Below are 13,307 nucleotides of genomic sequence, written 5' to 3' on the forward strand. Positions count from 1 at the left end.
TCCTCCCCCTTCCCTCTCTCTACTGTTATCCTGCTAGTTTGTCTTCTGTATGTGTGAGTCAGCCTTTTTATTATATTCCCTGGTTGTATTTTTTAGATTCCACATATAAGTGATACACAGTATTTGCCTTTCTCTGACTTATTTCACTTAGCATAATGCCCTCCAAATCATCCATGTTGTTGTAAATGGCAAATTTTCATTCTTTTTTGCAGCTGAGTGGTTTTCCATTGTACTTGCATCACATTTTTATCCATTCTTCTGTTGAATTAGTGTTTTATATTGTTTAAATATATATCCAGGAGCAGAATTGCTGGGGCACATGGTAGTTCTATTTTTAGTTTTTTTGAGAATCTGCCATACTGTTTTCCACAGTGGCTGCATCAGTTTACATTCCCACCAGCTGTGTACAAGGATTTCCCTTTCTCCAGTCCTCACCATTGTTTGTTATTTGTGTTCTTTTTGAGGATACCCATTCTGACATGTCTCTGATGGTATCTCATTGTCGTTTTAATTTGCCTTTCTCTGGTGATTAGCAGTGTTGAGCATATTTTCATGTGCTTGCTGGCAATCACATTTCTTCTTTGGAAAAATATCTGTTCAGTTCTGCTCCATTTTAAAATCAGGTTGTTTGGTCTTTTGATGTCAAGTTGAATGAACTGTTTATATATGTTGGGTATTAACCCCTTCTTAGTTATATCATTTGGAAAATTTTTCTTCCATTTAACAGTACCATTTGTGCAAAAGCTTTTCAGTTTAATTAGGTCCCATTCATTTATTTTTGCTTTTTATTTCCTTTGTTTTGGAAGAAGGATCAAAAAAAAAAATTGCTGTGAAGTATGTCAAACAGTGTTCTGCCTGTGTTTTCCTCAAGGAATTTTATGGTATCTGGTCTTACATTTAGGATTTAATCCGTTTTGAGTATTACTGCATATGGTATAAGAGAATGTTCTAATTGTGTTCTTTTTCTTGTAGCTGTCCAGTTTTCATAGCACACTTATGGAAGAGACTCTCATTTCTCCACTGTGTATTCTTAGCTCCTTTGTCATAGATTAATTGGCCTTTAGTGTGTGGGAAGATAGCTTTTAAAAATACTGTGAGCCTTGAGTTTTCTGAAATCACCAACCCCTTTGAACATCTTTGAGAGTTATAAATGTTGTCTCTAGAAAAATACATATATTCCCAAGAATTTATAACCTGCTTGGTTGCATTTGTGCAGTAAGCAAAGGCAGTTACAAATTATATCTGGTGCTGAAGTGATAAAACTTCATATATTATATGAATTTGTTGCAGGAAGGGGGACCCCTTCCAGGGCGCAAAAGTGGGCTCTTCTCTAACATTTGGAAATGAATTGTCCAAGGAGACACACATACTGACAAAGCAAAGATTTTATTGGAAAGGGGCACCTGGGCAGAGAGCAGTAGGGTAAGGGAACCCGGGAGAACTGCTCTGCCACATAGCTTGCAGTCTCAGGTTTTATGGTGATAGGGTTAGTTTCCCTGTTGTCTTAGACCAATCATTCTGACTCAGAGTCCTTCCTAGAGGTACATGCATTGTTCAGCCAAGAGGATGCCAGCAAGAAGGATTCTGGGAGCTGATTGTCTCCTTTTGACCTTTCCCAAAGTTTTCTGGTTGGTAGTGGCTTATTCCTTCTGTGTTCCTTACTAGGACCTCCTGTCCTAAAACGACTCATGCAAATAGTCACTGCGGTGCCTGGCCAGGGTAGGCGGTCGGTCAGTGTGCTTCCCCTAACAAATTCAGATTATACTGTTGACATTTTACACAGGTGATACACAGTTACATTTACTAGTTTAAGTCATTTGTAAAAGACTACAGATACACTGTTAAATCTGCCAGTAATAGGAGTTAATCAGTATTATTATCAACTGAGAAAACTGCTGTGTGATTATGCATGATTTTGGGAGGAGATAAAAGAATACAGTGCTATTGGATTACATAAAGTCAACTTAGTCGCTGGCCTTTAGAAAAATCAACACTTTGTTAGATGACTATTTTTTTAACTTTAAATTGCTAAATAATATTTTTAAAACTGCTGTGAGGTTAAGAAGTAGTTTTGTGTGTGTACACACGTATTTGTGATTTTTTATTTTTTTCATAGAAACTGGCCCCTGCTGTGGGACATTGTAGTTCTGACTAGTTTAGACCACCTAGAGGGCCAAGTTTACATTCCCTCATAGGGCTACACTAGGTCAGAAGAAAAGACACTGAGAATTGAACTGAGAGTTGAGCTTACAAGTCTGGACTCCAGCCTTTAATATAGCTCAAATATATAATTTTACATATAGTGATGTCTAAATCAGAGCACTTTTAGTTTTATGTATAGGTGAGTTTTAAGTTATATTTTATTCTTTTAGCCACACCACTTGGCTTGCAGTATCTTAGCTCCCCAACCAGGGATTGAACCCAGGTCATGGAAGTGAAAATGCCAAGCCCTAACCAGTGGGCCACCAGGGAATTCCTTCTGTGACATTTCTTAAATTGTAGTTCTGAGAGTCAGGATGTCTCTGGCCAGAGGATCATAAACCAAGTGATCAGGGCTCTCTGGATTTATTGTGCCATCAAGAAACAACCTGAGTTATTATGTTTGTGATGCTATCTGTTGATGGACTATGACTTCTTTCTAGGTTTTTTGTTGGTTTTTGGTTTTGATATAATTGAAAATGTGCACATGAATTGCTTTTTTATTTTCAGGTTTTAATTTACTATCTTTTTAACAGAAGAAAATCAAACAGTTTAACATGTATACATGAGAGAGACCCAGAAAGACTAGGTCACCAAAATGGCTGAAATACCATTCTGAGCTAAAGATAAAAGAGGATGTTGAGGATGGGAAATTATAAGTGGTCAAGCAGGAGATGGCAAGAGTGAACATCGACATTTTAGGAATCAGTGAACTAAAATGGACCGGAATGGGCAAATTTAATACAGATGACCGTTATATCTACTATTGTGGGCAAGAATCCCTTAGAAGAAATGGAGTAGCCCTTGTAGTCAACAAAAGAGTCCTAAATGCAGTACTTGGTTGCAGTCTCAAAAATGACAGAATGATCTCTTCGTTTCCAAGGCAAACTGTTCAATAACACAGTAATCCAAGTCTGTGACCCAACCAGTAATTCTGAAGAAGCTGAAGTTGAAGGGTTCTATGAAGACCTATAAGACCTTCTAGAACTAACACCCAAAAAAGATTTCCTTTCATTATGAAATGAAGAGAAGTTGCTCAGTTGTGTCTGACTCTGTGACCCCAAGGACTGTAGACTACCATGCCCCTCCACCCATGGAATTTTCCAGGCAAGAGTACTAGAGTGTGTTGCCATTTCCTTCTCCAGAGGATCTTCCCAACCTAGGGATTGAACCCAAGTCTCCTGCATTGTAGGCAGATGCTTTACCATCTGAGCCGCCAGGGAAGTCTCCTTTTCATTATAGGGGATTGGAATGCAAAAGTAGGAAGTTAAGAGATACCTGGAGTAACAGGCAGATTTGGCCTTGGGGTACAGAATGAAGCAGGGCAAAGGCTAACAGAGTTTTGCCAAGAGAACACACTGGTCATAGCAAACACCTTCTTCCAACAACACAAGAGAAGACTCTACACATGGAAATCACCAGATGGTCAATACTGAAATCAGATTGATTATATTCTTTGCAGCCAAAGATGGAGAGGCTCTATACAGTCAGCAAAAATAAGACCGGGAGCTGACTGTGGCTCAGATCATGAACTCCTTATTGCCAAATTCAGACTGAAATTGAAGAAAGTAGGGAAAACCACTAGACCATTCAGGTATGACCTAAATCAAATCCCTTATGATTATACAGTGGAAGTGACAAATAGATTCAAGGGATTAAATCTGATAGAGTGCCTGAAGAACTATGGTCGGAAGTTCGTGACATGTACAGGAGGCAGTGATCAAGACCATCCCCAAGAAAAAGAAATGCAAAAAGGCAAAATGGTTGTCTGAAGAGGCCTTATAAATAGCTGAGAAAAGAAGAGAAGCAAAAGGCAAAGGAGAAAAGAAAAGCTATACTCATTTGAATGCAGAGTTTCAAAGAATACAAGCAGAGATAAGAAACCCTTCCTCAGTGATCAATGCAAAGAAATAGAGAAAATCAATTGAATGGGAAAGACTAGAGATCTCTTCAAGAAAATTAAGAGATACCAAGGGAATATTTCATGCAAAGATGGGCACAATAAAGGACAGAAATGGTATGGACCTAACAGAAGCAGAAGAGATGAAGAAGAGGTGGCAAGAATACACAGAAGAACTATACAAAAGAGATCTTCATGACCCAGATAACCATGATGGTGTGATCATTCACCTAGAGTCAGACCTCCTGGAATGAAAAGTCAAGTGGGCCTTATGATGCATCACTATGAACAAAGATAGTGGAGGTGATGGAATTCCAGTTGAGTTATTTCAAATCCTAAAAGATGATGCTGTGAAAGTGCCACACTCAATATGCCAGAAAACTTGGCAAACACAGCAGTGGCTACAGGACTGGAAAAGGTCAGTTTTCATTCCAATCTCAAAGAAGGGCAATACCAAAGAATGTACAAACTACCACACAATTGCACTCATCTCTTACACTAGCAAATTAATGCTCAAAATTCTCCCAGCCAGGCTTCAACAGTACATGAACTGTGAACTTCCATATGTTCAAGCTGGTTTTAGAAAAGGCAGAGGAACCAAAGATCAAATTGCCAATATCCGTTCAATCATCAAAAAGCAGAAGAGTTCCAGAAGATTATCTCCTTTGCTTCATTGACTATGCCAAAGCCTTTGACTGTGTGGATCACAATAAACTGTGGAAAAGTCTTCAAGAGATAGGAATAGCAGACCACCTTACCTGCCTCCTGAGAAATCTGTATGCAGGTCATAAAGCAACAGTTAGACTGGGCATGGAACAACAGACTGGTTCCAAATTGGTAAAGGAGTATAGCAAGGTTGTACATTGTCATCCTGCTATTTAACTTTTATGCAGAGTACATCATGTGAAATGCTGGGCTGGATGAAGCACAAGTTGGAGTCAAGATTGCAGGGAGATGGTAGAAAGTGAGGAGGAACTAAAGAGCCTCTTGATGAAAGTGAAAGAGGAAAGTGAAAAAATTGTCTTAAAACTCAACGTTCAGAGAGCTAAGATGATGGCATCTGGTCCCATCACTTCATGGCAAATAGATGGGGAAACAATGGAAACAGTGACAGATTTTATTTTCTTGGTCTCCAAAATCACTGCAGATGGTGACTGCAGCCATGAAATTAAAAGACGCTTGCTCCTTGGGAAAAAAGCTATGACCAACCTAGACAGCATATTAAAAAGCAAAGACATTATTTGCCGACAAAGGTCTGTCTAGTCAAAGCTATGATTTTTCCCATAGTCATGTATGAATGTGAGAATTGAACCATAAAGAAAGCTGACCGCCGAAGAATTGATGCTTTTGAACTGTGGTGTTGGAGAAGACTCTTGAGAGTCCCTTGGACTGCAAGGAGATCAACCAGTCAATCCTAAAGGAAATCCATTTTGAATATTCATTGGAAAGACTGATGCAGAAACTGAAGCTGCAATACTTTGGCCACCTGATTTGAAGAAGTGAGTCATTGGAAAAGACCCTGATGCTGGGAAAGATTGAAGGTGGGAGAAGGGGACGACTGAGGATGAGATGGTTGGATGGGATCACTGATTCAATGGACATGAGTTTGAGCAAGCTCTGGGAGTCAGTGATGTACAGGGAAACCTGGTATGCTATAGTCCGCAGGGTTTCAAAGAGTTGGACACAACTGAGCGACTGAACTGATTGACTGACTTGATACCAGTGGTTCAAGGACGGGGTTGCTGGTAAAGATCAGGGTGCGTGCAGAGCATGTACTCCTTTGTTCTCACTTCAGGTGGTCTCCTGATGAGGTTCTGTGGTTCTCAAAGAGGTTTTCAAACTGTGACCTCTGGAAAGAAGAATGATTCATCAAGTAGTTAACATGTTCCATTTGTTGGGTGTTTCAGTTCTGCCAAAGACTTCAAAGATATTGTTGTGTGTATTCTTTGAGGTGGATCCAGGATCCTGCCCCCCATCACACTGCTCTGCAGTGGAAGCAAGGCCTCTTAACCTCTGGACCACTAGGGAAGTCCCTGTGATGCTGAGCAAGGCCTCATGGGGCACCTGGACACGGAGCCCATTTTGTCCCCCATTTCTTATAGGCAAGACTCCAGCCTCCATGACTTTCAGTTCCAAACTACAGAGCAGTTGCTAATCAAGGGAAGAACAGCAAGGAAACCACCTGAGATGAGATTAAAGGACCAGAGAGGCTCATCAAGATTAGGAGACTAGACCACCTGAGACCCTGCACACACCCTAATCTTGTCAGCAACCCCACCCTTTGAAACTTGCAGAAGAAGGAATATAAGACTGTTAATGCCTTGATCCTTATCATATACTCCTGACTATAAAACCTTTCCCTACTCACCAGGGGTGGAGAGCGGGTGGAGTTATTGAGGGGCACTAGCCTACTGGGTTCTCATTTTGCCTGGCAAAGTAGTGAAGTCACTGTTTCTGTTGCAGGAAGGGGGGCCCCTTCCAGGACCCAAAACAGCTCTTGTCTAACACTCAGAAATGAATTGTACGAGGAGACACATGTGCTGAGAAAGCAAGAGATTTTATTGGGAAAGGGCATCCGCGTGGAGAGCAGTAGGGTAAGGGAGCCCAGGAGAACTGCTCTGCCACTTGGCTGGCAATCTCGTGGTTTTATGGTGATAGGATTAGTTTCTGGGGTGTCTTTGGCCAATCATTCTAATTCAGAGGCTTTCCTGGTGACGCAAGCATCGCTAAGCCAGGATGGATGCTAGCAAGAGGGATTCTGGGAAGTGGACAAACACGCGGTGTCTCCTTTTGACCTTTCCCGAACTCTTCCGGTTGGTGGTGGCTTATTAGTTCTGTATTCCTTACCAGAATCTCCTGTCATAAAACAGCTCATGGGAATGGTTACTAAAGGGCCTGCCCAGGGTGGGTGGTTTCAGTCAGTGTGCTTCTCCTCTGTAACTGTCTCTGTATTTCTGGCGCATAGAGAGCCAAGATTTTGGCAACACCTGCACTGTTGTTTTTTGGCTGCTCCTCCCTGGTCTCTCCATCCCCTCCCTTACCTATTAGCAGTTGTTTGAATCTGCCCTTTGGGACTCGGCAAAGGTCATGAAGACTGGAGTCTGTTCTCTACAAACAGTGCCCAGGAGCCTTACAGGATCCTGCCTGGTTTCAGTCACATGGCCTTCTTCCCTGTCTGTATCCTGTGACTCTCAGTCTGCAAGCGTCCCAACCTCAGGCAGTTTCTAGACTGATGAGTGATGGTTCTCTTCTACCTGGAGATAGGAGGAGGAAGCTGTCATAAGGGAAAATTTACACACTTCCTTCAGGCAAGGGGCTTCCCTGGTGTCTCAGATGGTAAAGAATGCCTGCAATGCAGGAGACCTGGGTTTGATCCCTAGGTCCGGAAGATCTCATGAAGAAGGGAATGGCCACCCACTCCAGTATTCATATTCTTGCGTGGAGAATCCCATGGACAGAGGAGCCTGGTGGGCTACACAGTTCATGGGATCGCAAAGAGTCGGACATTACTGAGCGAGTAACAGTTTCACTTAGGCAAAAGGGGGAAGGAAGAGACCTTTTCTTGCATCTGCTGTTTCTTGCTGCTGCTGCTGCTGCTAAGTCACTTCAGTCGTGTCCGACTCTGTGCGACCCCATAGATGGCAGCCCACCAGGCTTCCCCGTCCCTGGGATTCTCCAGGCAAGAACACTGGAGTGGTTTGCCATTTCCCTCTCCAATGCATGAAAGTGAGAAGTAAAAGTGAAGTCACTCAGTCATGTCCGACTCCTAGCGACCCCATGGACTGCAGCCCACCAGGCTCTTCCATCCATGGGATTTTCCAGGCAAGAGTACTGGAGTGGGGTGCCATTGCCTTCTCTGTTTCTTAGTTGCCTTCAACTCAAAATAATCCTTATGTTAAAGTGAGATACTCTGATCCCCTTCACAGTTGTCTGTATCTTATCATTAATGATTAACACAGTTTGTTTTTTGTTTAAAACCTCCTTCCCAACCTTGAAGTCATGAAGGTGTTCTTTTATAGTTTCTTCCAACAGTTCTAGTTTTATCTTTGATATTTAAGTCTCTGTTCCATTTGAAATTATTTTTTTTTATGTATGATGAGGGAAAAAGATTCAATTTCATCTTTACTCATAAGAACCACTAGTTATCTCAACCTGTTTTGTTGAATAAGCATTCTTTCATCAGTGATCTGAATGACATCTCTGTCACATGCTGAGTATTCATACATGGGTGTATGTGTTTCTGAGTTCTCTGTTATAGTCCATTGGTCCCTATACCAAATCTACAGAATTTTAATATAACAGCTTTGTTTGAATTTGTGCCCCAAAACCAATTCTAAAAATTCAGCTTGTCCATGAAAGTTTTTTAAAGGGAGAATCATTTGAGGAGGGGGTCAGAGTCTTTGGGCTTTCCTGGTGGCTTATATGGTAAAGAATCTGCCTGCAATCTGGGAGACCTGGGTTCAATCCCTGGGTTGGGAAGATGCCCTGAAGAGGAACGGCTACCCACTCCAGTACTCTTGCCTGGAGAATTCCATGGACAGAGGAGCCTGGCAGGCTACAGTCCATGCGGTTGCAAAGAGACACGACTGAGAGACTTTCAGAGTCTATCATCTTCCACTGTTTGCAGACTTTCTTCTGGTTGGTTGGTGGTTAGGTACCAAGGTGGTGTTCCAGGAAGCTTGTGCTCAGCCCAAAGTTAGCATCCCCCGTGTGGGTGGGGGCCTTAGTTCCTACAGAAGAACTCAGTTATTGTTACATATAATGTATATTCCTTGAGAAGGAACCAGGACACTGCACTACGGTGTTTTTTTGACTGTTCCTCCTTTGTTACTGTATTCCCTCCCTTCTCTGGTTAGCAGCTGTTTGAATCTGCCCTTCAGAACTCAGGGAAGGTCAAGGATACGGAATGAAGTTTATTTCTTACAAACAAGCAATGGGGGAAATGGAACAAATTTATACCCGGGAGACCCCATTGGGTCCTGCTCTGTTTCGTTCCCTCCTTTTCTTTGATGCTCCTCAATCCTGAGAAGAACAGGTATGGGACAAGAAAAGGAATAACATTTTGAATAGAGAGGTAAATCCTAAACTCTGCAAAGGAACTAAATTTTCTGGGAATTCAGTTTCACTTCTTGCTAGTGTTTAGCAATGCAATTAAGTTGGATATATTGAACTCCTATTGAGCCGTGAACTCACTGTGTTCTCATTTATTATATATTGATGGTTTCTATGTTTGTTTTTCTGTATACAGTGGGGACTTTCTATGTGGACAATCATATTGCATATGTATGATAAGTTTTGTTTCTTTTTAAATCTTTTTACTTCTTAAATCCTTTTCTTGTCTCTGTTGGTTAAGTGCTCTGGTACAGTGTTGAACAAAAGCAGTCATAGTGTCATTCCTCATTCTAAAAGTAATGCTTATAATTTTTTTTTTTACCCTTAAAAGTAATAATTTGCTAATAATTTTTGGCATATACTTTTTTTCAGGTCAAGAAGCACCCTTCAATACTTATTTTACTATAGAATATTTTATATATTTTAATCATGAATGAATTTTGAATCTTATCAAGTATCTTTTCCTCATATTGTGAGAAGTTTATGTGATTTTTCTCCTTTAGTATGTTAATGTGATAAAGTGTATGCATAGACTTTCTAATGTTAAACCATTCTTGTATAAACCCAACTTGGTCATTAAAAATTCCATTATGACATTTATATTTAAAGTGGTTTTCTTGCTGACAACATAGGAGAGTTGTGTTTTTTGGTTGACACTCTTGTGAATTTCATTTGCTAATATTTTGTGTAGGATTTATGTACCTATGGGCAAAAGTTGCCTCTTATCTTTCTTATACTATCTTTGAATAGCTTTAGAATCTCTGTATCAAGAATATTGCCTTTTTTTTCATACCCTGGAAGAATTTATATAAGATTGGAATAATGTTAATTCTTTCAAATCTGGTAGATTATATGTCTTGACTCAGGTGTATATGTATGTGTGTTTGTGTGCCTGTGTATTAAGATTTTTATTTATCAATTCAATTATTTTTTAAAATTGGACTATCCAGGCTTCCTATTTCTTGAATTAGTTTTAGGTTAAAATTTTGTCAATTATTTTCATTGTGTATATTTCCTAATTAAATGGCATAAGATTGTTCATAATTTTAAAAAATCTTTGAAAATTTCTGATGTGTTTGTTTGCCTCCTTTATTCTTTTTCTTGATCCATCTTGCCAGAGGTTGTCACTTTTAATAGTGTTTTTAAATATCCAACTTTTGGCTTTTAAAAAATCCTTTTGATTGTACTTTCGGTCTTTAGTTTCTTTTTTCTTTATCATTTTCTTCCTTTTATTTTCTATGGACTTATCTCATTGTGTTTTCCTAACTTCTTTAGCTAGATGCCTGTCTCATCAACTTTTACCCTCTCTTACTTTCTAATAAACAATTGAAAGTATACATTCCCCTCTAAGAATTGCTTTAACTTTACACACAGATATTTTCAATACTATTGTTTGTTTAATTTTTTTTTTGACAGACAAACATCAGGGTTTTTTTTTCTTTTCAATTCCCAAAACAAGGTCTAGCCAAGTTTATTGTTTAGTGGGCTTTTTCTTTTTTCAAGAGATGAATAGTGAGATTCAAAGTGTATACTACTGGCTACAACTGATATAATAGCTTGAAAAAATGATAATACAGAAGTATGAATATAATACAAAAAGACAAGATTTTAAAACTGTATAACTATAATAAAGACACATTAAAGCCAGGAGTGTGTTACACTAGTTCAGAACAGAACTCATAAGGCAGTCCAAACTGATGCTATTAATAGTTAAGGAAAAGGGTCTGTTTTTAGGAAGCATGTCCGGACAGATACCAACACAAAGAAATGCCAGCAGTAAGTACCTGTCCCCTCTTGTTACTCAATGAGGTGTCAAAGGTGAAATAACTAGGTTAACAACTTAAAGTTTCTCCAAGGATTTGTAGTACTGCATCAGCACAATCCAGGCCTTAGGAGCTATGAGACCTTCAAGAGATTTCTGGCCTTCTTAGGTAAAGTTTTTGCATTTGTGTTTTTAAGACAATTCAAAGTCTTCCTGGTGCTCACTGTCACAGTAGTCCATCTGCCTCTTTTTCTTGTTATAAGCTGCAACTTGAAAGGGAACTATTTCCAAGGTGATCAGACCAGGGGCCATAGTCAACATTTGGATGCCATGAGTCTGCTCATAAAGATCCTTCCCTGTTTCTGGATGGGGCATGCCAGCCGAGTCTCATCCAACAATGTAAAAGTCGGTTCCCACAACCATCAGTGCTCTACAATGCCACTGGACCTCAGTTGGGACATGGGAAGATGGCCACCACTGTGGTCTCAAGATTGAGGACTCCTTCCTCCAGCACTGCAGCATGCTTCTAAGAGGGACATCATCATCCCTTGTCCAGCCACCAAGAGGGTGAGGGAGAAGGACAGGACACAGTTGCCCCTCTCTAGAAGCTGCTTATGGGTATCTTGCATTAATAGAGCATGGCCGTTGTGCACCGGGTTGTGTAATGGAAATGCAAAGACAGCATCTGCATTCATATCTTTAAACTTCTGCTATAACTCAGTAGGAGTAAAACAATACTGATCAAGACCATCATTCCAATAAATTCAATCTAAGACTTGAGGCTGTCCTTCAGTCAGCCAATCTCCTTGTTCCATAACCATCTTGATGTAAGGGTGGTTCTTGCATGTTTTTCCTGTTTCCTGGCACAGCGCTCCTCCTTCCTGTGCTCAAATAACTCTGGATTTCTGGATTTCAAAGAATAGCCACACAGAGGTCCTTGTATATCAGAGCAAATGCTGTGCAGCCATCTAGTCTCTTTATTTTCTTGAGTAGCTGTCAGGACTTTAGGGTGCTGACAAGTTAATGACAGCCTCATCCAGAAGATAATCGAAATGAAGGTACTGCAAGTACTCATTTTCTCTCATAAAGCCATTCAGTGGGGTTGCCCAGTCTTCTGCCAAAACCTGCACCCACTACATATCCACTTTATTAATTTTCAGTGCCAGTAAGGTTTCTGTATGTTTTTGTCAAATGAAGTTTATTTTCTGGCACATACAGTTCTTTCACTTCATAAGAGGCATCCACAATATCCCATTTCTGTAGAAGCTCCACAACCTGCTAAACATAGTCATTTGCATCACAGAAATCTGTTTTTAGCACCAATTCAGGGGCCTCTGGTTTTTCATATCAGAAAATATGAGAATCAATCCCAATGAAACCTTTAATTTCTCCAGCCCGTGCTTTTTTGTAGAGTCCCTTGACATCCCTCTGTTCACAAACATTCAGGGGAGCATCAACAAACACTTCAAAGAAAAATAAACTTGCACCCTTGTGAATGTGCCTTACATTGTTGCATTTCTCAGTATTGTTGTTCACTTGCTCAGTCATGTCTGACTCTGTGACCCCATGGACTGCAGCATGCCAGGCTTCCCTGTCCTTTACCATCTTCAGAGCCTGCTCAAACTCATGTCCATTGAGTCAGTGATGCCATCCAACCGTATTACCCTCTCTTGTCCCCTTCTCCTGCCTTCAATCTTTCCCAGCATCAGGGTCTTTTCCAATGAGTCACTTCTTCAAATCAGGTGGCCAAAGTATTGGACCTTTAGCCTCAGCATCAGTCCTTCCAATGAATATTGAGGATTGATTTCCTTTAGGATTGACTGGTTTGATCTCCATGCTGTCCAAGGGACTCTCAAGAGTCTTTAACACCACAGTTCAAAAGCATCGGTTCTTTGGCGCTCAGCCTTCTTTATGGTCCAACTGTCACATCCATACATGACTACTGGAAAAACCACAGCTTTGACTATATGGACATTTGTCAGCAAAGTGATGTCTCTGCTTTTTAATACAGTCTAAATTTCATAGCTTTTCTTCCAAGGAGCAAGTGTCTTTTAATTTCATGGCTGCAGTCACCATCTGCAGTGATTTTGGAAACCAAGAAAATAAAGTCTCATTGTTTCCATTGTTTCCCCATCTATTTGCCATGACATGATGGGACCGGATGCCATCATCTTAGTTTTATGAATGTTGAATTTTAAGCCAGCTTTTTCACTCTCCTCTTTCACCTTCATTCAGAGGCTCTTTAGTTTCTCTCTGCTTTCTGCCATAAGGGTGGTGTCATCTTCACATCTGAGGTTATTGATATTTCTCCCAGCAATCTTGATCCCAGCTTGT

At 40.4% G+C, this 13,307-nt stretch overlaps 1 pseudogene; it reads right to left on the reverse strand.

Moving 5' to 3' along the window:
- Nucleotides 1-11,051: 11,051 nt before the first annotated feature.
- On the reverse strand, nt 11,052-12,521 carry LOC109563510 (bifunctional 3'-phosphoadenosine 5'-phosphosulfate synthase 1 pseudogene; annotated as a pseudogene).
- Nucleotides 12,522-13,307: the final 786 nt, after the last annotated feature.

This window comes from Bos indicus, chromosome 9, assembly GCF_029378745.1.
Source record: "Bos indicus isolate NIAB-ARS_2022 breed Sahiwal x Tharparkar chromosome 9, NIAB-ARS_B.indTharparkar_mat_pri_1.0, whole genome shotgun sequence".
Lineage (NCBI taxonomy): Eukaryota > Metazoa > Chordata > Mammalia > Artiodactyla > Bovidae > Bos > Bos indicus.